The following is a 26,348-nucleotide window of genomic DNA, read 5'->3' as shown; positions in this document are numbered from 1 at the left end:
AGGAGAATTGGAGCTCCTAACACAGAAAGAGAAATATGATGTCATAGGTATCAGGGAAACTTGGTGGAATAATAATGATTGGAATGCAAGGCTTGAAGGATACAACATACTTATAAGAAACAGACCTAAAAAAAGGGGAGGAGGTGTTGTATTGTATGTTAGGAAAACATTAATCTCCACAGAGATTTAAGCTTTAGAGCATGGCAGATCTGTAGAAACTGTTTGGGTAAGAATACAAGGAGAGAACAACAGAAAGGACACCATTGTAGGCATTTACTCTAGGCCACATGGACAAGCAGAAGATATTGATTAACTCTTTTGTACATCAGATGGCCAAGCTCTCAAAAAAGCATGACATAGTGATCATGAGAGATTTTAACTATCAAGACATTTGTATGGAATCTATCTCAGCTAAAAGTAATGGATTCAACAAATTCTTATCTGCTCTTACTGACAACTTTATCTTCCAAAAGGTAGAAGAGAAAACAAGGGGATCTGCTATCTTGGACCTAATTCTTACCAACAGGGAGAGCATGGTTGAGGAAGTAAGGGTGGATGGGACCTTAGGAGGCAGTGATCATGCTCTCCTTGAATTTTGGATAAAAGGGGGAGGAAGACCTGAGAAAACTCAGACCTCAAGGTTAGATTTCAGAAAGGTAGATTTTAATTAACTCAGAAAAAGAGTAGGAAGAATCCAATGGCTGGATGTTCTTAAGGACAGAAATGTCCAAGAAGGTTGGAAAATACCAACCCTTTTTTTGTTTTACCTCTGTTTTGAGACATACCACACAGTTTTACATTATTACTTTTATCTAAGATTTTAAAGAAATAAAAAAATTATAGAGTGGTAGAGTTGGAAGTGACCTCCAGGGTCATCTTGTCCAACCCCCTGCTCAGTGCAGGATTCACTAAATCATCCCAGACAGATATTTGTCCAGCCTTTGTTTGAACACTTCCATTGAAGGAGAACTCACCACCTCCGGTTGTAACCTGCTCCACTCATTGATCTTCCTCACTGTCAGAAAGTTTTTTCTAATATCTAATTTGCATCTTCCCCCTTTCACTTTCATCCCACTTGAGGAGGCCAGCTGTGGATTTCAGCTGTGAACCCAGCTGTGGCCCTGTGTATGGTCCTGAAATGTACTACACATAACTGCATACTCATGCAGGTGGTCATGCACAGTACACATTTTATTGTTTGTTTATATTTCCTGCGTCATTGCTTAGCAATAATGTAGGTACCAGCAGCCTATAAGCAATGTAATTGCGTAGAGACTTTGGGTATGACTGCGACTATAGAGCACAATAGGCTTTATGTTGCGGATATCCACAGTAAAATACGACATGCTGCATTCTATTTTCTGTGAGTGGATCACGTAATACTTGCCCACTAATGTGAGTGGAATTGTGGAATTCAATGCAGTTGATTGATCTGTGTATTACCCCAGATCAAAGGCTTGTGAAAATCCTCAATTCCTATCCGGTCGTGTGAGACCGGGTTAAGGTAGATCACCACCTTTTTATACCATTGAATAATGGCGATCCAGTGACCGGGGACAACTCCACGAGGACTCCAGTTACTACTCCAGGCTCTCGGCTGGGAGCTGGGAGCAAGAAGATTTTAAATTTCCCGGGCCCTAGCTGGCTTCTGTGCATGTGTCCGCCATTTTGCCTAGCGCATTCACAGAAGCCAGAGAACATCCATTGGATAATGGTGAACACGTGACTGGGGGCTGCATACCATGGCCCCTGGTGACATCTCCTTGCTTGTGGCTACCCTTAGTACCAGGGAGCAGGGAGATTTCCCGGGCCCTCCTGGCTTCTGCGCATGCCCACAACATATTGCCAGCGGCGTACATGCACAGAAGCCAGTGGCAGGTCCTGGCACGACCAGATCATCATGGGACATCGTGGAGGCTGGAGGTGAGTAGTTTCATGTTCCCTCAAAGCTTGGATCTGTGAGTGGAGATGAAACTTTAACTCTTTTAAAACTTGTATGCGATCACCGTTATCCATTGACAGCCGATATCCGTGAGATGTCACACTCACAGACCCTGGAGCTTTAGTCTACAAGGCCTGAGTGTATTCACGGCTTTGTAGAATAAAGCCCAGACAACGAGGATGTGAAAACACGTATGTGTGGTCACTAAGGGGTTAAATATAGATTGATATGGGGTCCATGAAGATTTGTTTATATAATATTAAATGCTTCTATGAACCTAGAAAGTTAAAACAAATTATTTTTTCCCCTTTGTAAGCAGGAGGTTCCTCTTGCTTTATCCTAGGAGCACATTTTAAACTAAACTAGATCTCATCCTGCAAGAACAAATATTACACAGTTTGATCGCATTGTGCATTTGCAAAATTGAAAGCTGGAGGTGTTTCAATAGCTATTTATAAAAATTTACCACACACTATATTAGATTCCAAGTTTGATGTAACTGGTAGATTTCTTATTCTCAAGCACATTCTCTCCCACAGGATGTTGGTCGTCGGAAACATATTTTCAAAAACCCAAACATACAGGCACAATCAGATAATCTCAAACATGCAAAGAGGATGCAAAATGAGACACACAAATGCAATACAAAGAAAAGGCAGACTGTATATCATCTCTTTACGCACCAAAAATGCAGTCAACAATTATATACTAAACAAAAAAGTTAATTAGACATATTATTACATACACAAGACTTCACTTTATAAACACATTTAAAATAGTGTAAAAAAAGACACAAACACTGGACATGGAGATCACGTAATAAGTGATCCTCCAATCTCATTTCTCCCTAAATGAACAGCATGGCCCTAAACGATAATGATAATAATAATAATCTTTATTTATTGGAAACAGTAGTGGTGAGGGTCCTGCTCCAACAAGCTTACATACTACAAATAATGGGGTGATACAGAAGGTAAAGGGGCTGGTGATGTGCACTGTATGGCGAGGTGGAGAGTGTGGGATGCTATACTCATAGACAATATTAAGCCGTGTGGTGGCTGAATCGGTATGACTGCATGGGCGGTTGATTTCAGTCAGTAGGACAGGGAGCATGTTATCAAGCGGAATAAAGAGGGGTTTGGTTTAGGTGATTATGGTACGCCTCCCTGAAGACATGCGTTTTTAGAGCACGCCTGAGGTTTTGTGTGTCAGGGATTACCCAGATAGTTTTTAGTAGTGCGTTCCAGAGAACTGGTGCTTCTCTGGAGAAATCTTGGAGGTGAATTAAAGGGGCACTTAATCTGATTTTATTAGCGAAACGGAGGGCATGGTCTGGGTGAAAGATTGAGATGAGGGAGGTAATGTAGGGCTGCAGAGAGCTTTATGGATGAAGGTACTGAGTTTGAATTGAATTCTATATTTGACTGGCAACCAGTGCAGTGACTGGCACAAGGCAGAGGCATCCGAGTAGTGGCTGGACAGGCAGATGAGCCTGGCTGCCGCATTCAGGATGATTGGAGAGGGGCGAGTCTGGTGCAGGGGAGGCCGATCAGCAGCAAGTTGCAATAATCAAGACTTGAGTGGATGAGGGCAACAGTGAGCATTTTTAGTATGTCCACGGTGAGAAAGGGGTGGATTCTTGCGATGTTCTTGACATTATATATAATACAAAGAATACACTGCCCAATAAACGAAAAATGTAGTATAGCAACATTCTATATCATCCTCTGTTATTCTTTATTCTATATCTAAAAGTACCATACATGTATCATATACCAAGAAGATATCAGCCAAAGACTCTATTGCTAGATGGTGATACATGTGGAGCAGGGGTTGTCTCTCTTCCTCTCCCTCCGTTTTTGTCAGTGATCTTTTATGGGTTAACCAATATGGTACAGTTCATATCTTCCATTGTTGTGATTCGGAAGGAGTGATTTTGGTTGCTATTTTCTTGGTATATGATACATCTATGGTACTTTTAGATCTACCTAACAAAGGATGATATAGAATGTTGCTATACTAAATTTTTTTTATTGGACAGTATATTTTTCATATTTCATTTAATATTTTAAGGGCATATTATTCATCTATGGAGAATTGAGGTTCGACAAACACTTATAGGAGTGACCTCTATGTCCAGTGTTTTAGTGACTTTTTTTTACATGATTTTAAATGTTTTTATATATTGAAGTATTGTACATGTAATAATATGTGTAACAAGCTTTATTGAAAACATATATTTTCCTAACCAAGGTCAGGTGGATTTTGCCTCATCCATGGTTTTCAAATCATTCTCATAGGAGATTTTAATTTTCTGTTGGATGCATTCTGGGATGCTTTCTCTGGTAGGTTCTCTCTCTTATGGGGTGGTCTGTAGAACTAGGAAGCACCTTACTTTTCTATATCTGGTAGATGTGTGGCGAATTCTTTTTCCGAATACCAAAGCTTTCACCTTCTTTTCTCCAGCCATAATTCCTCTCATCATATTGATTATATCTTTATATCCCACCTGCTCTTAGACCTGGCTTTCTTGACTGAAATTGATTCCGTTATATTCTTGGAAGGCCCTGAGTTTGTCCTCTTTTAGCTCAGATTAGATAAGACTTAGAAAAGCTTTTGGAAATTAAATGACAATATCTTCAGTAATTTGGTGTTCTGATAGTATAGGAAGCACTGAAAAGTTCCTGAGGGTACAATCCTCTGATACTGCTAGTGTTCAAATGCAATGGCAGTCTGTTTATCTCACGTGCCTCAAGATTGAAGAGGATACAAATGAAAGAGGTCAAAAATAGAGATGAGCGAGCACACTCGTCCGAGCTTGATGCGCATTCGAGTATTAGGCTACTCGAGATGCTGAGTACTCGAGTCGAGCACCATGCGGTACTCCAGTCAATTTCATTTCCCCTCCCTGCATGCTTAGCGCTATTGTTTAGCCACTAAACATGCAGGGAAGGCATTACCACTTCCTGTTAAGACCTGCCAGCCCTGTGCACACCTACAGCAGAGAGTGGCTGGCGGGATCAGGTTACCGGCGAGTACTTAAACTGGGGCCGCCCGCGGCTCCCCTCAGATGCATGCTGGCAGAAGTTAGGGAAAGAGCTGCTGCTGAGATAGGGAAAGTGTTAGAGTAGAAAGGGATCCTGTCTTCAAGAACCCAACAGTCCTTCTTAGGGCTACTCACATTGTGTGCATTACTTTTTTGGCTGGCTGGGAGCAGTAGTGCACCAATTTTTTTTTCAAGCATCTAGGCCTGTGCAGAGCATTTCACATCTACCATTCTCTGTGTGCAGTGAATTAGCCATAGTTTTCATCGCTAAACAGTTGGTTACTTGTTGGCTGGGCCAGTGCAGAGCATCTCATATCTGCCATTCGCTGTGTGTGGTGAACTAGCCTAAATTCTCCACGCTAAACAGTGGGTTAATTTTTCCTGGGGCTCTGCAGAGAATCTCACATCCGCCAATCGCTGTGTGTGGTGAACTAGCATAAATTCTTCACGCTAAACAGTCCATTAATTTTTCCTGGGGCCCTGCAGAGTATCTCACATCCACCAATCGCTGTGTGTGGTGAACTAGCCTGAATTCTCCACGCTAAAGAGTCAGTTACTTTTTCCTTGGACACTGCAGAGTATCTCACATCCGCCAATTACTTTGTGTAGTGTACTAGCCTAAATTCTCCATGGTAAGAAGTCCGTTAATTTTTCCTTGAGCACTGCAAAGTATCTCACATCCGCCAATCGCTGTGGGTGGTGAACTAGCCTAAATTCTCCACGCTAAACAGTCCGTTAATTTTTCCTGGGGCACTGCAGAATATCTCACATCCGCCAATCGCTGTGTGTGGTGAACTAGCCTAAATTCTCCATGCTAAACAGTCCATTAATTTTTCCTGCCCCTGTGCACAGCATCTCACATCTATCAGTGCAAGACATAGGTATCAGTGCAAGACAGCGGTTTAATATTTTCTGTCACAGCATAGAGCCTCTGGTATCTACAAGTCTCTGTGTGTGGTGAATTAGCCCCAGTTCTCAGCGCTATACAGTGGGTTAATTTATTTGGGCCCTGCTCTATCCTTTATCTGACATGATGAAGAGTAGGGGCAAGGGTCGAGGACGTGGACGTGGACACGGACGCGGGCATCCAAGTGAGGGTGTGGGCAGAGGCCGAGGTCCTGGACGGAATGAATCAGAGCTGCTGAATGATTAGGACAGCGCTGCGTCTCTCCACTTCCCAGCTTCATATCACAATTTGCAGGTCCACGTGGTAGACCTTTATTACAAGTACAGCGGTGCGAGCAGGTCCAGCAATGTATCGAACCCCCAGTCTTCCACGCAGTCCCCTACTACCGGTCTAGGGACTGCACCTCCGAATCCTCTGGCTGCTCCTCCTTCTTCCTAGCCTGATCACTCCAGGAAGATGACAGATTCTGAGCAGGCAGACTCCCAGGAACTGTTCTCGGGTCCCTGCCCTGAGTGGAAAAAAATGCTTCCTCGCCCACCTAAAGGGGTTGTCGTGACCGATGCCCAACATTTGGAAATTTTCCTGAGTCCGGGTGATGAGGCTGGGGACTTCCGGCAACTGTCTCAAGAGCTTTTTGTGAATGAGGATGGTGAGGTCGCTGTAATGGCAGGAAGTCCGAGGGAGGAGAGCACAGAGGATTCGTAAGAAGAGCTGCTGGATAATGAGGTGACTAACCCCACCTGGCTTGCTAAGCCTACTAAAGACAGGGCTACAGAGGGGGAGGCAAGTGCAGCAGCAGGACAGGTTGGAAGAGGCAGTGGGGTGGCTAGGGGGAGAGGCAGGGCCAGAGAAGCCTCCGTGCAGAGGACTAGGTGTTCAAAGGTGTGGATGTTTTTTAGTGAGAGCGAGGATGACTGATGAATAGTGGTGTGCAACCTGTGCTGCACCAAGATCAGCCGGGGAGCCACTACTACCAGCCTCACCACCACCAGCATGCGCAGGCATATGATGACCAAGCACCCCACAAGGTGAGATGAAGGCCATTCACAGCCTCCGGGGCACACCACTGCCTCTTTTTCTGTGCCACAACCTGGCACACAGATCCAATCCCCCTCCCAGGATGCAGGCATGAGCGCCTCCCAGCCTGCACCCACACCCTCACCTCCACGGTCCTCCACTGCCTCCAGCAATGTCTCCCAGCGCAGCATTTGGCTGTCGCTAACACAAGCGTTGGAGTGAAAGCGGAAATACGCCGCCACCCACCCGCATGCACAATCTTTAAATGTGCACATTGCCAAATTACTCAGCTTGGAGATGCTGCCATACAGGCTAGTTGAAACGGAGGCTTTCAAAAGCATGATGGCGGTGGTCCCTCGGTACTCGTCCCCAGTTGCCACTATTTTTCCTGGTGCACCATCCCCGCCCTACACCAGCACGTCTCCCGCAACATAAACTGTGCCCTCACCAATGCGGTTACTGGGAAGATCCACTTAACGACAGACACGTGGACAAGTGCTGGTGGGCAGGGACACTACATCTCCCTAACAGCACATTGTGTGAACTTGGTGGAGGCTGGGACCGAGTCAGAGCCTGGGACCACTCACGTACTACCCACACCGAGGATAGCGGGTCCAACCTCGGTTATGGTTTCTGCGTCGTATTATGCCACCTCCTCCAAAACCCCCCTCCTCCTCCTCTGCCACCTCTACCTCTCAATTAAGAAGTGTGAGCACGTCACCAGCAGTCGGTAGCAAGCGGCACGGCAGCACAGCGGTGGAGAAGCGTCAGCAAGCCGTGCTGAAACTAATCAGCTAAGGTGACAAGAGGCACACTGCCCCACAGCTATTAGAGGGTTTGACCGAGCAGACCGACCTCTGGCTTTCGCCACTGAGCCTCCAATCGGGCATGGTCGTGTGTGACAATGGCCGAAACCTGGTGGCGGCTCTGCAGCTTGGCAGCCTCACACATGTGTCATGCCTGGTGGTTCAGCAGTTTCTGAAAAACTACCCCTACTTGTCTGACCTGCTCGGCAAGGTGCGCTACATGTGTGCATATTTCCGCAAGTCCATAATGGATGCTGCCACCCTTAGGACACTGCAACATCGGTTCCAGCTGCCAGAGCACCGACTGCTGTGCGATCTGCCCACACGCTGGAATTCTACCCTGCACATGTTGGCCAGGCTTTACGAGCAGCGCAGAGCAATTTCAGAATACCAGCTGCAACATTGCTTGAAAAAGTCGTTCCTTTGTCGCAAGGAAACGCGTTGCATAGTTTGTTTTATTCCTCATTAAAGGATTTTGGTATTACCTTTACCACATTTCGTGTTGGAATGGTTCCGTGGAGCGCCTAGTCCACTTTTTTTGTTTTTGGATGAGTTGCAACATGGCCAACATGAGGGCATGAATGGCAGACATCTGTCAGGTCCTCGGAAACTTTGAGGAGTCTACACAAATGGTGAGAGGTGATGCGGCCCTTATTAGCATTACCATCCCGCTGCTTTGCCTTCTGAGAAGTTCGCTGCTAAGCATAAAGGCCAACACTTTGTGGTTAGAACAGGAGATGGGGGATGACAGTATGTCGCTTGATAGCCAGACCACCCTCACGTCTGTATCTCACTGAGTTTTGGAGGAAGAGGAGGGGGAACAGACTGCTGGGCACACTGCAGAGGTTACCCATGCTGCTTGCCTCTCATCTGTTCAGCGTGTATGGGCTAAAGAGGAGGAGGATGATCATGAAAGTCATCCTCCTAGTGAGGACAGCGATGTGTTGTGTACTGGGACTTTGGCACACATGGCTGACTTCATGTTAGCATGCCTTTCCCATGACCCTCGCGTTACTCGCATTCTGGCCAGCACGGATTACTGGGTGTACACGCTTCTCGACCTACGGAATAAGGAGAACCTTTCCACTCTCATTCCTGAAGAGGAAAGGGGTATGAAAGTGATGCAATACCACAGGGCCCTGGTGGAAAAACTGATGCTAAAGTTCCTATCTGACAGCGTTAGTGGTAGAAGATGTAGTTCAGGGGGCCAACTACCAGGGGAGGCACAGAGATCAGGCAGCATGTCCAGTGCAGACAGGGGAATACTCTCCAAGGCCTTTGCCAGTTTTATGGCTCCCCAGACAGACTGTGTCACCACTCCCAGTCAAGGCTAAGTTAGAGGGTGCACTGTAAAAAGATGGTGAGGGAGTACATAGCTGATCGTACCACCGTCCTCCGTGATCCCTCTGCTCCATACAACTATTGGGTGTCAAAGCTGGATACGTGGCACGAATCTGCGCTGTACGCCCTGGAGGTGCTGGCCTGCCCTGCCGCTAGTGTCTTATCACAGAGGGTGTTTAGTGCTGCTGGGGGGATCATCATGGATAAGCGTACCTGCCTGTCAACTGACAGCGCCGACATACTTACACTCATTAAGATGAACAAATGCTGGATTTCTCCAGATTTCTCTTCTCCAACAGTGGAAAGCAGCGGATCCTAAAGATTCTTTTAGCTGCAACAAGAGAAATATGCATCCTCTCTCTAACCCCAAAAAAGGGAAGAAGAAGCTTGGTCTAAACCTCTCGGATCTTACTCCTCCTCCTCCTCCTCCTCTTAAAACAGCATGTCATCACGCTCAACTGCCAATTTTTCTGCACGCCAAAAGGCTTTGTTAAAACCAATTTTTTCTGAGGGCTGCCTCCAGGCTTTGTTGCAAATTAAGCAACAACTAGCTCTATCTTTAAGAAATATTTATGGGTTTCACCTGCCCTCGGGGTAAACCAATTTTTCAGGGGTATACTTGTACTCTTGGTACACCAATTTTTCAGGCATTCACCTATACTCTTGGCAAACTAATTTTTCCGGGCTTCGCCTATACTCTTGGTAAACAAATTTCTTCAGGTGTTCACCTATACTCTTGCTACAGAAATGTTTCAGGGGTACGCCTATACTATTGCTACAGAAATGTTTCAAGGGTCCGCCTATACTCTTGCTACAGAAAAGTTTCAGGGGTTCGCCTATACTCTTGCTACAGAAATATTTCAGGGGTTTGCCTATACTCTTGCTACAGAAATGTTTGAGCGGTCCGCCTATACTCTTGCTACAGAAAGGTTTAAGGGGTCCGCCTATACTCTTGCTACAGAAATGTTTCAGGGGTCCGCCTATACTCTTGCTACGGAAATGTTTGAAGGGTCCGCCTATACTATTGCTTCAGAAAGGTTTAAGGGGTCCCCCTATACACTTGCTTTGGAAATGTTTGAGGGGTTTGCCTATACTCTTGCTACAGAAATGTTTCAGGGGTCCGCCTGTACTCTTGCTACAGAAATGTTTCAGGGGTTCGCCTATACTCTTGCTACAGAAATATTTCAGGGGTCTGCCCATACTCTTGCTACAGAAATGTTTGAGGGGTCCGCCTATACTATTGCTACAGAAATGTTTGAGGAGTTTGCCTATACTCTTGCTACAGAAATGTTTCAGGGGTCCGCCTATACTCTTGCTACGGAAATGTTTGAAGGGTCCACCTATACTATTGCTACAGAAAGGTTTAAGGGGTCCGCTTGTACATTTGCTTCAGAAATGTTTGAGGGGTTTGCCTATACTCTTGCTATAGAAATGTTTCAGGGGTTCGCCTATATTCTTGCTCCAGAAATGTTTAAGGGGTCCACCTGCTGCTTTATAGCCTGAGAAAGAAGCTTGCTCATATCTCTTTATAAAAGGGCCAAAAAAATCAGGCACTGCCTTAGTAAACTGCCGTGCTCTGCCAGGCCAGGGAATTCCTAGAAGAATAGGGAAAATTAGGTTGCTGCTACAATGGGTGACTTAGAAGTGGGGAAATATCCAGAACTAGAGGTTACACCTCGTAGTTTTAGAGGTCCTTTGCTAATTTTGTATGAGCCCCTATGACAAGCTTTTGCAATTGATTGACACAGGGAGCCTCATTTCTATCCCAGGCTTTTATGGCCCAAATCTGTGTCATCCCAAAACCATGGAAGGATCCCCTGGTTTGCAGTAATTATAGACTCATATCCTAGATCAATATTGTTTTAAATTTATGCCAAAGTGGCCAATAAAATGAAACAGTTTATTCTTACTCTTATATGCTATGGGTCTTGTCCTGGATACTGAGGACAGGGATAATACAATAAAAAAAATATCTTTTATTTTCTATGCTAGAGTGGGTTGTGATTTTCTGCACCAGATCTGATGCATGTGGGGTTTGGTCCCATCCTGGTGTTATGCGTACTGGCATTATATTCAGCTATTGTGACTTCAGTTAGGGTCAGCAGGTCCCTATTCACTCCATTTCCGGTAAAGAATGGGGATCACCAGGGTTGCCCTCTTTCACCCCTTCCCTACATTTCGATAATGGAATGCCTGGCCAGAGTGATAAGGGCCAATTCATCTATTACAGGGCTGTAGGCTCTAAGATTGCCATATATTCAGAAGACCTCTATATATTGTTCAATCTTGAGGTTAAATTTTGAAAGATTTCCAGATCTTAGATGATCTGAGTAACTTCAGAGTCAACCTGCACAAATCAGAGGTATTGAATGTCTCTCTTTTTAAGCCTTCTCTTTTAATTTAAGTCAGGAATATGTAAAGCACTTGGGAATAAGTATTCCCTCAAACTCAGATGGTTTTTACAAGTTGAGGTTTGTTTCTCATTTAGAGGAATCAAGACGAATCTAGTTTTGTGGCCGTCCTTGTCTCTCTTTTAGTTTGAGATTGTCACAATAATAAGGTTTTTGAGTCCAACAGTCACCAACTTTGAAACACCGCACCCATTGGCAGACTGCAGAGTCAACTTATTTCCAGATTCCTGAATCCTGCTCTCATGCAAGATGCAGCCCAAACCACACCCTGCAGAGCCTGGCACGCCCCAACACACTTCGCTGCCATCACAGACCGTTTCTGACAGGTAGGTCAGCCACCTCGGTTTCTACCAGCCAACACACAATTAACAAACTTTTTGATTACTTAAAGCGTTCTAGGACAACTAAATAAAGTTTAAACCTTAATTCTAGAAAAGTTGAGTGCTTAGAAAAGTATATACAAAAAGAGATATTTACAGAAGTGTGAAGAGCAACTTTCATACTGTTTTCATACACAAAACAGTATGAAAATAAAAAGAGAGAAAATAATAGAAAACATAAGTCTGTGAAGCTGTTTCAAATAGTCCTGGGGCAAGGAACAAGCAGAAAGGTGAACAGCCCTGTGTTTAGATGCAACTTCTGGATCTGACAGTGGGAGGAAGATTCTCCTTTTGTTTTAAAGTCCCTCTGGGTCCCACCTCCACCATCCTCCTTATAACATCGCTAAAGGCAGGCTGAGTAGATGCGTTGATCTTCCAGATGGAAACTCAATTTAACATTTCAGCCATATTTCCCTAAAAGGCCCTTCAATAGGGAAGCTATGGCTGCATGTTTCAGATCATGAATTTACCTACAAGTGAATACTAAATATGATATACAACAGATGATTAGCTTTACGGGTATGCAATCATGTGGGTCGCACAGTGACGGGAGTGAATGCACTGTGTCCATGGTAAACTCACAGTTTTAAAAATATAATTGCTGTTGAGCTGGAACCTTCTAATGCACCATAATCCCCATTATTAGTCTTTGCTTTGTCCCATCTCAGTGGTGGAAAATCGCAGTCAGCAGGTATTTGCATATTGGAGGGACAGGGAGGCAATGGGATCTACTGCAAATGGCTAATTTTATTATCACTACAAGAAAGGGCTTCTTTGCTGGTCCCAAAAGGAGCAAATGGGATCAAAGGTCTCTCTGTCACAGATGTGATAGGCAGTTGATGGAATACTGATGAATTCTGTTTGGTAGGAAATACTCTTAAAGGGGTTGTCCCGCGGCAGCAAGTGGGTCTATACACTTCTGTATGGCCATATTAATGCACTTTGTAATGTACATTGTACATTAATTATGAGCCATACAGAAGTTATAAGAAGTTTTTCACTTACCTGCTCCGTTGCTAGCGTCCTCGTTCCCATGGAGCCGACTAATTTTCGCCGTCTAATGGCCAAATTAGCCGCGCTTGCGCAGTCCGGGTCTTCTTCTGTTCTCAATGGGGCTCCGTGTAGCTCCGTGTAGCTCCGCCCCGTCACGTGCCGATTCCAGCCAATCAGGAGGCTGGAATCGGCAATGGACCACACAGAAGCCCTGCGGTCCACGGAGGGAGAAGATGCCGGCGGCCATCTTCAGCCGGTAAGTAAGAAGTCACCGGAGCGCGGGGATTCAGGTAAGCGCTGTGCGGATTTTTCTTTAGGTCCCTGCATCGGGGTTGTCTCGCGCCGAACGGGGGGGGGGGGTTGAAAAAAAAAAAACCCGTTTCGGCGCGGGACAACCCCTTTAAACATCTTTCTAGATCCACTCAACTTTTCCTAGACCAATAAGGTGGCAGATTGACATGCAAAAATGGATGACGATCTACCAGAATCATTTCATCACAGGGAAGATACGCTCATTGAAGATGAATGTGCTCCCTTGTATTTTGTATCTCTTTCAGATGATCCCTATTTCCTTACAAGACAAATATTTCAAGTCCTCTAGGTCTCTCTTCATAGATTTTATTTGGATGGTTCCACTCCTAGATCAGGCTATAAATATATTTATATATCTTAAATGCTCTAGGTCTCAAGGAGAAATTGGTTTACCAGACTTACTTTCAAATCATAAGGCAGCTACCCTACATATACTAAATTGGAACATGGAGACTCGAAATAGTAGGTACAGCTGGAGCTGGCTATGGTGGAGGCAACCTTAACTGATTTGCTATGGTTGAATAAAGGTGATAGGCCCAGTGGATTGGCTCCTTTCAATTTGATGTTTAATTACCCCAGTTTCCCTATGGGAATACAAAGATCAAATATTTAGGCCTCTCTAGCATAGATGCTCCTCAAATAACTATCCACTTCTCTTCTAGGCAGCAGATTGAGAGTTCCATAGGTTTATCTCTCCTACAGCTTCCCTTTCACAGATTGTTCAAGATCTTACTCATTACTAGAGATGAGCGAGCACCAAAATGCTCGGGTGCTCGTTGCTCGAGTCCAACTTTCCGCGATGCTCGAGGGTTCGTTTCGAGTAACGAACCCCATTGAAGTCAATGGGCGACTCGAGCATTTTTGTATATGGCCGATGCTCTCTAAGGTTTTCATTGGTGAAAATCTGCAAAACCCAAGAAAGTGATGGAAACGACACAGAAACGGATAGGGCAGGCGAGGGGCAACATGCTGGGCCGCATTTCAGGTTCCCAGGTCCCACTATTAAGCCACAATAGTGGCAAGAGTGCCCCCCCCCCCTAACAATTTTTACTTCGGACAAACCCTCATTAGTAAGCCACACCTTAGCTAAGCACCATACTACCTCCAACTAAGCACAAGCACTGCCTGCGGGACACACCCCTGCCTCTTCTCCTGGGTTACATGCTGCCCAACCACCCCGCACGACCCAGTGTCCACAGCGCACACCAAAGTGTCCCTGCGCAGCCTTCAGCTGCCCTCATGCCACACGCTGGCCCCATAGCCACACCACCCTCATGTCTATTTATAAGTGCGTCTGCCATGAGGAGGAACCAGAGGCACACACTGCAGAGGCCAGGCAGGGCCAGGCAGCGACCCTCTTTAAAAGGGGCGGGGCGATAGCCCACAATGCTGTACAGAAGCAATGAGAAATCCAATCCTGTGCCACCTCCGTCAGGAGCTGCAAACGTGGGCATAGCAATGGGGAATCCATGTGCCACACAGTATTCATTCTGTCAAGGTGTCGCATAGCTCAATTGACACTGCAAGAGGAAAGCCGTCTGCGTTCTGCCCCCTACCCAAGTCAGTCAGTGTCTTTGTGCCAGACAGGTCAAACACCGCGATGGGAACTAAGTTTGCACCAACAGCATAGGTGGGTCCTAGGAAACCCAAGACATGAACAAAAAATTGATCTGAGCGGCCAAACATGGCAGACTTGCACCGCGCCCATGGCATAGGCCTCGGCCCACAGCTTCAGCAATCCTATTCAGGAAGCGGACTTTCACTGCACCCAGGACATAGGCCTCTGCATAAACCCTCAGCAATCAGCGGCCTACAGCGGACTACAATGCTAGCGTAGCTGTGCACATCTCATTAGCGCTGTATTGCTCCTGTAGTTTGTTCCAATGCAGTGCCCCGGATAGTAGAGCTAATGTCAGATTAAATACAGGTGGGCTTCGGCCCACACTGCATGCCCCAGTCAGACTGTTTTTTTTTTATAAGTATACACAGGCAGGTACAACTCCCTAATGTGAAGTCCGTGTGGTCCCACAGCATGGGTGCGTCCCAGGAAGCCGCCGGCGGTACATAAATAAATCCCATTGCATTGCCCAGCACAGCTGAGGTACCGTCAGATTAAATACAGGTGGGCTTTGGCCCACACTGTATGCCCCAGTCAGACTGGGGTTCTTTATAAGTAGACACATGCAGTTACAACTCCGTGTGGGCCGACAGCATGGGTGGGTCCAAGGAAGCCACCGGCGGTACATAAATAAATCCCATTGCATTGCCCAGCACAGCTGAGGTAACGTCAGATTAAATACAGGTGGGCTTCGGCCCACACTGCATGCCCCAGCCTGACCGGGGTTTTTAATACATAGACACAGGCAGGTACAAATCCCCTATGTGAAGTCCCTGTGGACTGACAGCATGGGTGGCTCCCTGGAACCCACCGGCGGTACATAAATAAATCCCATTGCATTGCCCAGCACAGCTGAGATAACGTCAGATTAAATACAGGTGGGCTTTGGCCCACACTGCATGTCCCAGTCAGACTGGGGTTCTGTATAAGTAGACACATGCAGTTACAAGTCCGTGTGGACCGACAGCATGGGTGGGTCCCAGGACGCCACCGGCGGTACATAAATGAATCCCATTGCATTGCCCAGCACAGCTGAGGTAACGTCACATTAAATGCAGGTGGGCTTCGGCCCACACTGCATGCCCCAGTCTGACCGGGGTTTTTAATACATAGACACAGGCAGGTACAACTCAATAATGTGAAGTCCGTGTGGACCAACAGCATGGGTGGCTCCCTGGAACCCACCGGCGGTACATAAATATATCCCATTGCAGTGCCCTGGACAGCAGAGCTAACGTCAGATTAAATACAGGTGGGCTTCGGCCAAGAATGTTTTCATTGTTGGAGGAAGAGGACGGGGATGTTTTTGAGGCAGTACGTGTCCTGTCCCCGTGTCCGTGGTTATATGCACCTTACCAGTAACCGCGTTGGTGGGATAGTGGTCGCGACTGTGGACCTATTAGCGCGGTTTTATTCCGTTGGTTTTCGGAATGTGGCCAGGATTAAGTGGGCCATGGTGGGGGGCTTTCTTATTGTGTTGTTTAAGGTGAAATTCTTGGACTGCCGCCAGACGGACCACTGCGAAAGCATTTGCCAAGAATGTTTTCATTGTTGGAGGAGGAGGACGAGAATGTTTTTGAGGCAGTACGTGTCCTATCCCCGTGTCCGTGGTTATATGCACCTTACCAGTAACCGCGTTGGTGGGATAGTGGTCGCAACTGTGGACCTATTAGCGCGGTTTTATTCCGTTGGTTTTCGGAATGTGGCCAGGATTAAGTGGGCCATGGTGGGGGGCTTTCTTATTGTGTCATTTAAGGTGAAATTCTTGGACTGCCGCCAGATGGACCACTGCGAAAGCATTTGCCAAGAACGTTTTCATTGTTGGAGGAGGAGGACAGGGAAGTTTTTGAGGCAGTACGTGTCCTGTCCCCGTGTCCTTGGTTATATGCACCTTCCCAGTGACCGCGTCGCTGAAAAGTTGTCGCACCTGGGGAACCTAGTAGCGCGGCCTCGCCACCATCATGTCTTTGGGAAGCCTCCATTTCCTCTACCCTGTAACATTGCAGTAGCAGCAGTATAGGCAGAGCCGAGAATTAGTAACATTTCAGCGGTAAGAGTATGCACAAACCCCTGTAACATTTCATTGGCAGCTGTGACAACAGACCCCACTAACATTTCATTTGCAGCAGTATACACAGACCCCAGTAACATTTCAGTAATATCTGTATAGACAGACCCCAGTAACAGTTCAGTAGTATAAGTCTAGACAGACCCCAGTAATATTTCAGTTCCAGCAGTATTGACAGACCCCAGTAACATTTCAGTATGATCAGTTGCGACATGCCCCAGTCACATTTCAGTTCCAGTATTGCAGACAGACCCCAGTAACAGTAACGTAGAAGCAGTATGGGCAAAGCAGCAGATAAACATTTCCCTGGCAGCAGTGTAGGGAGAGCAAAGTATTTGTAACATTTCAGTAGTAGCAGTATAGTCAGACCCCAGTAACATTAACGTAGAAGCAGTATGGGCAGAGCCCACTATTAGTTACATTTCTGTTATAGCAGTATAGACCTGCCCCAGTAACATTTCCGTTAAAGCATTATGGGCAGAGCCCAGTATTAGTAAAATTACAGTAGTAACAGTATACACCAACCAAGGTAACATTTCAGGAGCAGAAGTATCGACAGACCGAAGTAACATTTCTGTTGCTGAAGTATAGTCAGACCCCTGTAGCATTACTGTGGCAGAAGTATAGGTAGGCAGAACAGAGTTACATTTCTGTAGCAAAAGTGTAGGCCAACCCCAGACACAGTGGTGTACCAAGAGTGCAGGCGAAGCCCATAAAACTTACTTGGATTACATTTTAGGCGAGGGCCCGAAAAATTGGTGTACCGACAGTACAAATGTACCCCAGAAAAATTGCCCATGCCAAACCCAGAGGGCAGGTGAAACCCATTAATCGCTTAGTGTACTGTGGCTTAATTTTTAACTAGGCCTGGAGGCAGCCCAGTCTAAAAAACAATTGGTTCAGGTGGAAGTTTCAATGCTTTAATGAGAATTGAAGAAGATAAATATTATTTAGAAAAGTTATATGAGCCTTTTGGCCCACAGAAAAATTGCCCATTCGCGGTGATTACGAGAGGTTTCAGGAGGAGGAGCCGGAGGAGGAGGACGAATATCATACACAGATTGACAAAGGTCTTTAGGTAGCGCTGCTGTCCGCTGGTGGAGAACAGAAGTCTGGGGAAATCAAGGCTTTGTTCATCTTTATGAGTGTAAGCCTGTCGGCGCTGTCAGTTGACAGGCGGGTACGCTTGTCCGTGATGATTCCCCCAACTGCATTAAACACCCTCTCTGACAAGATGCTAGCCGCAGGGCAAGCAAACACCTCCAGGGCATACAGCGCGAGTTCGGGCCACGTGTCCAGCTTTGTCACCCAGTAGTTGTACGGAGCAGAGGCGTCACGGAGGACGGTGGTACGATCGGCTGCGTACTCCCTCACCATCTTCTTACAGTGCTCCCTCCGACTCAGCCTGGACTGGGGAGGTGTGAGACAGTCTTGCTGGGATGCCATAAAGCTGGCAAAGGCCTTGGAGCGTGTTCCCCTGCCTGCGCTGAACATGCTGTCTGATATCCGCGCCTCCCCTTCTTCTTGGCCCTCGGAACTGCGCCTTCTGCCACTAGCGCTGTCAGATGGCAAGTTTACCATCAGTTTGTCCACCAGGGCCCTGTGGTATTGCATCACTGTCAAACCCCTTTCCTCTTCGGGAATGAGAGTGGAAAGGTTCTCCTTATACCATGGGTCAAGCAGTGTGTACACCCAGTAATCTGTAGTGGCCAGAATGCGTCTAACGCGAGGGTCACGAGAAAGGCATGCTAACATAAAGTCAGCCATGTGTGCCAGGGTACCTCGACGCAACATATGGCTGTCCTCACTGGGAAGATGACTTTGAGTATCCTCCTCCTCCTCAGGCCATACACGCTGAATGGATGAGAGGCAAGCAGCACGGGTACCCTCTGCAGTCGGCCCAGCTGTTTCGTCCTCCTCAGGCCCCTCCCCCCCTCCTCCTCCTCCTCCTCCACGCACTGAGATATAGACATGAGGGTGCTCTGACTATCCAGCGATATACTGTCTTCCCCCGCCTTCCTTTTCCGCCCGCAAAGCATCAGCCTTTATGCTTTGCAGGGAACTTCTCAACAGGCATAGCAGGGGAATGGTGACGCTAATGATTGCAGCATCGCCGCTCACCATCAGGGTGATAATTTCCAAGGACCTGGCAGATATCTGCCATCCAGGCCCACTCCTCTGTAAAGAATTGAGGAGGCTGACTCCCACTTCGCCGCCCATGATGGAGTTGGTATTCCACTATAGCTCTACGCTGCTCATATAGCCGGGACAACATGTGAAGCGTAGAGTTCCACCGTGTGGGCACGTCGCAAAGCAGTCGGTGCACTGGCAGATTAAACTGATGTTGCAGGGTGCGCAGGGTGGCAGCATCCGTGTTGGACTTGTGGAAATGTGCGCTGACCCGGCGCACCTTGCCGAGGAGGTCTGACAAGTATGGGTAGCCTTTCAGAAACCGTTGAACCACCAAATTAAAGACGTGGGCCAGGCATGGCACGTGCGTGAGGATGCCGAGCTGCAGAGCCGCCACCAGGTTACGGCCGTTGTCACACACGACCATGCCCGATTGGAGGCTCAGTGGCGAAAGCCAGCGGTCGGTTTGCTCTGTCAGACCGTGCAACAGTTCGTGGGCCGTGTGCCTCTTCTCTCCTAAGCTGAGTAGTTTCCGCACGGCTTGCTGACGCTTGCCCACCGCTGTGCTGCCGACACCGACTGCTCGCAACGTGCTGCTGGTGACAAGTCTTGATTGCGAGGTAGAGGTTGCGTTGGAGGAGAAAGGTTTAGTGGAGGTGGCATACACCGCCGCAGATACCAGCACCGATCTGGGGTCCGCAATTCTGGGGGTGGGTAGTACATGAGCGGTCCCAGGCTCTGACTTGGTCCCAGCCTCCACTAAATTCACCCAATGTGCCGTCAGGGAGATATAGTGGCCCTGCCCGCCTGTACTTGTCCACGTGTCCATTGTTAAGTGGACCTTGGCAGTAACCGAGTTGGTGAGGGCGCGTACGATGTTGCGTGAGACGTGGTCGTGCAGGGCTGGGACGACACACTGTGAAAAATAGTGGCGACTGGGGACAGAGTAGTGCGGGGCTGCCGCCACCATCATGTTTTTGAACGCCTCAGTTTCCACCAGCCTGTAGGGGAGCATCTCCAGGCTGATCAATTTGGCTATGTGGACATTTAAAGCTTGAGCGTGCGGGTGCGTGGCGGCGTATTTGCGCTTTCGCTCCAACGATTCTCTTAGCGACAGCTGGACGCTGCGTTGAGAGACATTGCTGGATGGGGCCGAGGACAGCGGAGGTGAGGGTGTGGGTCCAGGCCAGGAGACGGTCGTGCCTGTGTCCTGAGAGGGGGGTTGGATCTCAGTGGCAGGTTAGGGCCCAGGGGGAGAGGCAGTGGCGCAAGCTGGAGGCGGTGAACGGCCTTCGTCCCACCTTGTGGGGTGCTTGGCCATCATATGCCTGCGCATGCTGGTGGTGGTGAGGCTGGTGGTGGTGGTGGCTCCCCGGCTGATCTTGGCGCGACAAAGGTTGCACACCACTGTTCGTCGGTCGTCCGCCGTCTCAGTGAAAAACTGCCACACCTTAGAGCACCTTGGCCTCTGCACGGTGGCTTGGCGCGGGGTAGTGCTTTGGGAAACAGCTGGTGGATTATTCGCTCTTGCCCTGCCTCTACCCCTGGCCACCCCACTGCCTCTTCCAACCTGTCCAGCGGCTGCAATTGCCTCCCCCTCTGAAGACCTGTCCTCAGTTGGCTTATCACACCAGGTGGGGTCAGTCACCTCATCGTCCAGCGGCCCTTCCTCCAAATCCTCTGTGCACTCCTCCCTCGGACTTACTGCCCTCACTACTACCTCACTGATAGACAACTGTGTCTCATCGTCATCGTCCTCCTCACCCACTGAAAGCTCTTGAGACAGTTGCCGGAAGTCCCCAGCTTCATCCCCCGGATCCAGGGAACTTTCCAAAGGTTGGGCATCGGTCACGATAAAGCAATGGGAGAGGAACCATTGCTGCCCATTCTGGGCAGGGGCCCGAGAACAGTTCCTGGGAGTCTGCCCGCTCCTCAGAATGTGTCATTTTCATGGAGTGAGGAAGCTGGGAGGAAGGAGGAGCAGCAGCCAGAGGATTCAGAGTTGCAGCAGTGAACGCCGTAGAAGACTGGGTGGTCAATTGATTGCTGGATGCACTTTCTGCCATCCACGACAGGACCTGCTCACACTGCTCATTTTTTAATAAAGGTCTACGATGTTGACTCAAAAATTCTGATATGAAGCTGGGGACCCCAGAAACTGTCCTCTCTCCTACTCCCGCAGCAGCTGGCTGAGATTCACCTGGACCAGGAACTCGTCCTATGCCCACACCCTCACTTGGGACTCCGCGTCCTCGACCGTGACCGCGTCCACGTCCCCTGCCCCTACCCCTACCCCTCAGTATGCTGGATTAAGAATCGAGCAGAGACAGAGCGGTGTAAAAATGTTTGTGAATTATTGCCGCGCAGTCGGTGGCTGCCAGCGGTAATATAACGCTAAACGAAGCCAGAGATAAATTATAAGAAAGGCTGCACGCAGGCTAGGCTGTGAACTATGCAGTTTGGATGGGCGTGAAGTCCCACAGGCCACGTAGGCAAATGCACTGGGTAAGCGTTAGCCGTAAAAAGGAATTTTTAAAAAAATCTCCTTATTTTACTCTGCAATGCAGGCTGAGGCTAGGCAGTGTGTATTGCACTTTCAATCTATGGGCATCGGGCAGACTGTGAACTTCTGAGACAGCACACGTATAACAGAGCGTTGTAGAAAATGTGTGGTTTCTTGGCGTACACTTAGAGGCAGACTGCAGTGAGGCTACGCGAAGTGCAGACAGAAATATGTTTAAATGAAGGCTGCACGCAGGCTAGGCTGTGAACTATGCAGTTTGGATGGACGTGAAGTCCCACAGGCCACTCAGGCAAATGCACTGGGTAAGCTTTAGCTGTAAAAAGGAATTTTTTTTAAAATCTCCTTATTGTACTCTGCAATGCAGGCTGAGGCTAGGCAGTGTGTATTGCACTTTCAATCTATGGGCATCGGGCAGACCGTGAACTTCTGAGACAGCACACGTATAACAGAGCGTTGTAGAAAATGTGTGGTTTCTTGGCGTACACTTAGAGGCAGACTGCAGTGAGGCTACGCGAAGTACGGATAGAAATATGTTTAAATGAAGGCTGCACGCAGGCTAGGCTGTGAACTATGCAGTTTGGATGGGCGTGAAGTCCCACAGGCCACGCAGGCAAATGCACTGGGTAAGCGTTAGCCGTAAAAAGGAATTTTTTTTTAAATCTCCTTATTTTACTCTGCAATGCAGGCTGAGGCTAGGCAGTGTGTATTGCACTTTCAATCTATGGGCGTCGGGCAGACCGTGAACTTCTGAGACAGCACACGTATAAGGCCTTAGTCAGACGGGCGTTTTTTTCGCGCGATTTGCGCATGCGCATGCGTCCGGCGATTTTTTAAAACCATTGCTTTGCAATGGTATCGGACACATGAGCGCTTTTTATGCGCTCGTCCGATAAATTATAGGACAGAAATCGCAGATCGCACCTATCTGCGATCTGCGATTCCTGTTCTCTTCTCTATATGCGCTCAATGGGGCCGGCGGCAGCAGCGCCGACCCCATTGAGAACATATAGAAGACAAATCATTCTTCCCTGCCACAGCTGTAACAGCTGTGGCAGAGAAGAACGATGTTTGCCCATTGAATTCAATGGAGCCGGCAATACAGCCACTCCATTGAAAGCAATGGGCTGCCGGCGTGCGCGGGGTGACTTGTCGGGAAGGGCTTAAATATATAAGCCCTTCCCTGCAATTCATCCTAAAATGTGTTAAAATAAAAAAACATTGTATACTCACCTTTCCGCTGCAGCCGGAGTCCAGCCGCGGCCGCTGTCAGTTCTCCTGAACTGCTTCTCGGCACTATTCAGCCAGCAGGGCTTTAAAATCCCCTCCTGCTGAATGATCTGCCTCTGATTGGTCACAGCCCTGACCAATCAGAGGCAGGTTTCACTCACACACCCATTCATGAATTCATGAATGGGTGAGTGACTGCTGCCTCTCAGCGCTGAGCCAATCAGGGGCAGGTCTGACTCACATCCATTCATGAATTCATGAATGGGTGTGAGTGAGACATGCCTCTGATTGGCTCAGCGCTGAGCCAATCAGGGGGCAGGTCTGACTCACACCCCCTTCACACCCACTGCAGGACGGCCGCGCGGAGCTCCTGCTGCCGGGAGAAGGTGAGTATATATATATTTTTTATTTTTACACATTTTAGGATGAATTGCAGGGAAGGGCTTATATATTTAAGCCCTTCCCGACAATTCATCCCGGGCTCGCCCGCAGCGCATTGCTTTAAATGGAGCCGGCTCTATTGCCGTCTCCATTGAATGCAATGCGCTGGACAGCTCCGGACCGTTTCTAATGAAACGCGGCTAGGAGCAGATTTTCGGGCGATTTGCGGGCGATTTGCGGGCGACTTGCGCGCACCGGTCACGCGATTTGCGGATGCGCATCCGTCATGCGATCCGCAAATCGCGTGAAAAAACGCCCGTGTGACTAAGGCCTCACAGAGCATTGTAGAAAATGTGTTGTTTCTTGGCGTACACTTAGAGGCAGACTGCAGTGAGGCTACGTGAAGTGCGGACAGAAATATGTTTAAATGAAGGCTGCACGCAGGCTAGGCTGTGAACTATGCAGTTTGGATGGGCGTGAAGTCCCACAGGCCAGGCAGGCAAATGCACTGGGTAAGCGTCAGCCGTAAAAAGGAATTGTTTTTTAAAAATCTCCTTATTTTACTCTGCAATGCAGGCTGAGGCTAGGCAGTGTGTATTGCACTTTCAATCTATGGGCGTCGGGCAGACCATGAACTTCTGAGACAGCACACGTATAACAGAGCGTTGTAGAAAATGTGTGGTTTCTTGGCGTACACTTAGAGGCAGAGTGAACTGAGGCGACGCAAAGTGCGGTCAGAAAAATGTTTAAATGAAGGCTGCATGCAGGCTAGGCTGTGCAATACAGAGGTACTACAACTCCCAGCAACCACGGAGTTAAATGCACACGGTCGCAGGTTGCCCTAAGAAGAACCGTTGGGGTTCTTGTAGACAGGATTCTACACTACCACTGTCCCTGCCTGACCAATACTGCCCCTACACTCAAGTACAGGCTGCAGCCTGAGAACGCTACTGCCTGCACGCCCGATATACATAAAAAAAAAAATTTGTGCAAAAGTGCTCACAGCAGCCACTACAGGTACTACAACTCCCAGCAACCACGGAGTTAAATGCACACGGTCGCAGGTTGCCCTAAGAAGAACCGTTGGGGTACTTGTAGACAGGATTCTACACTACCACTGTCCCTGCCTGACCAATACTGCCCCTATACTCAAGTACAGACTGCAGCCTGAGAACGCTACAGTCTGCACGCCCGATATACATAAAAAAAAAAATTTGTGCAAAACTGCTCACAGCAGCCACAACAGTAATGCACTAGGTGAGCTGTGGCCCTAAGAAGGGCCGTTGTGGTTCTTGAAGACGCTAACACTGTCCCTATAGCAGCAGCAGCATCAGCAGCACTTTCCCTGATCTCTCTTAGCGTGTGTCTGTGGCGAGCCGCGGGCGGGGCAAATTTAAATACTCGGGGGTCACTTGATCTCGCCAGCCACTCACTGCAGGGGGGTGGGATAGGACTGGAACATCACAGGAGGAAGTTGTAATGGCTTCCCTGTGTTTCTATTGGCCAGAAAAGGGCACAAAGTTCTCAGGGAAGGAAATGTAATGGAGTCGAGTGCCGCGTGGTGCTCACCTCGAGTAACGAGCATCTCGAACACCCTAATACTCGAACGAGCATGAAGCTCGGATGAGTGCGCTCGCTCATCTCTACTCATTACCAATCTCTGTATGTGCAGTCTTGCTCACCTACACATTTGGTGTCTGGCACTGTATTTTAGTGCCTACAGCCCAGGCATCAATAGCGACCAAAAGGTTACCTTTAAGTTTTTATTGCCAAATTTCCCAGATTTCTGAAATCTGTCATCCTTGTGCCAAATTATTTTCAATGTAAATATTACTCTGGCAGCTCTGAGCTACAGATTTCTAGTGCCCGAGTTCCTTTGATATAGCTTCACTGTTATGTTCTATTATAATAGGTGGATTGGGCAATAAAATTCCCTGATATAGAAGGATATTTATAGTTTATTATCCACATAAAACAGGAATCGTCAGGCTTGTGTTATGTATACTGCAGTATATTTTTCAAAATAATGGTCATCCAGGTGTAAACCTGAACTACAGATTTGTCATTGACTGTCTGTATAGACTGCACTGTTCAGCCAGAGATCTACACTCAAATGAAATTTTAGTGAACTGAAATTTATAGGCCTAAACCTTCTTTTTAAAGCCCCTAAAATCTCAAATTTGCCTTTCTTTGAGTAGGTTAGAAAATCCATTTGTACCCTTTGTCACAAGAATTATAATGAAACAAGGTGTGATTGTTCTCAGTGAGAGAAACCAAGTGATCTTGGTAATCTTGATGTTACAGCAAGCTTTTGGATCTTCTATTGATCCTTCCTCAGGCTAAAATAGAACTGGTTTGGATGGGGCACATATATAATATACAAATGCAGAGGACACTCCTCTTGATTGAAATACAAATGTTCACACATAGAAATTTGAGACTGTTTTGCATTCAAAGCTTAAAACAACAGACAAACTGAGCTCAGACATAAATACCTAATCAGTCCGTTGAGCTCAAGAATGTGACAGTCTTATCTCTCCTTCAACCCGCACATGGAAGGAAATGCAGCACTATTTATTGGATGGCAACATTATTACAAGTCAAGTTCAGAATTTTTATGAAGTTTTAAAAAAAAAATGATTGGGAAGAGGACATCCCTCTTGACCTCCTTTAGACCTTTCATATTTTACACTTTTGCAAGAATCCTGGGCTGAGGTTCATTCCATTCTTGTGGGTATCAAACATGGCCATAAATGTGTACTCCCAAATTCTTCTGTGATGCTGCAACTTGAAATTGCCCTGCAGTATGATAACTCTCATGTGCTCTATGCTGTGTCCCTGACCACAAAAATGTTTTGCCACAGGTGATTCAGTCTTTCTCTCTCTAACTGAGTGTCGATAAGATCTCATCCAGGTTCTCAGTTTTTGTCCTGTTTCCCTGATATAAAGCCCCCCAACAGGACATTTAGTGAACCGGATCAAGTACACAACATTAGATGCGGCACATGTGACTGTTCCGGGGATCTTATAGTCCTGCTGTATGTTGGGGATCCGTATCCTGTCCGCAGTCAGTATATGTCAGCAGGTCTTGTAGCTCCTTCCTGTTACAGTACTAGTGGGGTGCATAGGTACGCACGGCGCAGGGCTCCCTGACTCTCACACACGCCAATGTCCCTTCCTGGAGATAGCCCTGAAGGTGGACACGTCCAGGCCGCCAACTCTGACCCTACGCTGCCTAAGGCAGG

The sequence above is a fragment of the Eleutherodactylus coqui genome, chromosome 3 (genome assembly GCF_035609145.1).
Source record: "Eleutherodactylus coqui strain aEleCoq1 chromosome 3, aEleCoq1.hap1, whole genome shotgun sequence".
NCBI classification, from domain to species: domain Eukaryota; kingdom Metazoa; phylum Chordata; class Amphibia; order Anura; family Eleutherodactylidae; genus Eleutherodactylus; species Eleutherodactylus coqui.
This window is presented reverse-complemented; position numbering follows the sequence as displayed.